We start from the raw sequence: 1023 nt of genomic DNA, 5'->3' as shown, positions 1-1023 counted from the left end.
TCTAAATTTGCAATTTGCGGTTCATATAACATGTTGCAAGTACGGCGAGAAATGGGACTCTGGATCAAAACCTTGACATAAAAAAACATAAAGGATATGATTGGCTAGCAAATTAATCATGAAAAATTTAGTAAACAATAACATAATCAAAATACTAAGTCATACGTGTCTCATATCACAGCAATCCATCATCGAAAAGTTATATACCAAAAGAACTTACGTTCCATTACTATTTTCCTATCAAGATGTAATAAACGAAGGATGGCAAACTTGTGACATAGTAATATAAAAAGGACACCAATAGAGGCATGAAATAAAAGTCGAAGATTTTTATTCACTATTCGTATCAAAACCAAGATGAGATGCACGAAATCACTTTTTTAAAATCGAGAAGCAAAGATTTGAAGGAATTTTAAAAGGGGAATCTGTGAGATTTGGTATCGTTGTGTCCAATTTATTTTGGAAACAGTACCATGTATTTTCTTATCAAAGTGATCATGGAACCCAAAGACCATTTCTAACATAATCAATTTAGTAAAATGACAGGAAAAAAAAGCCACAACTAGATATACCAACCGCCTCCAATCTCTTGCAACATTGGACAGTTGAGAACAACAAAAGCACCCACTTTCCGAGAATAACAAAAGCACCCACATTTCTCAATTCTTCTTCCTTTAAGTTCTTTTCACTGAAACAATTGTTTTCCATAGAAAGTTCAGGTCATTGGTGGATTGACAAAGGGTGGATCTGGCTTGATTTAATTGGTGAACTTCATCCGCAAAATGCCATTAAGAGTTTTAAAATAGGTATCAAACTAAACCTGCACTAGTAGTTCATGTTCCAGTTTGATCTGTGCTTCATTTCCCCAATGACTGAAAAATAAACTTAAAAAAAAAAAAATTGAGCCACCAACTTTCAGTGCAAGAGCTAGAGCCAATTGCTACATATCCATTAATACTTATTGAAAGTTTGTTTCGCTTGAACTACTTATGTTTACCACATGGGGCGGCTGCCATTTCCAGG

The 1023-nt window shown here is 34.3% G+C and overlaps 1 pseudogene; it reads right to left on the bottom strand.

Annotated features, from left to right (window-relative positions):
- Positions 1 to 814: 814 nt before the first annotated feature.
- Positions 815 to 1023, bottom strand: part of LOC110420669 (cation/H(+) antiporter 20-like) — a 6587-nt pseudogene continuing 6378 nt past the window's right edge.

Source organism: Theobroma umbraticum, unplaced genomic scaffold, assembly GCF_002168275.2.
Source record: "Theobroma umbraticum cultivar Fairchild unplaced genomic scaffold, ASM216827v3 scaffold_86.0, whole genome shotgun sequence".
Lineage (NCBI taxonomy): Eukaryota > Viridiplantae > Streptophyta > Magnoliopsida > Malvales > Malvaceae > Theobroma > Theobroma umbraticum.
The sequence above is the reverse complement of the archived record's forward strand: the minus strand, read 5'-3'. Positions and strand labels throughout refer to the sequence as shown.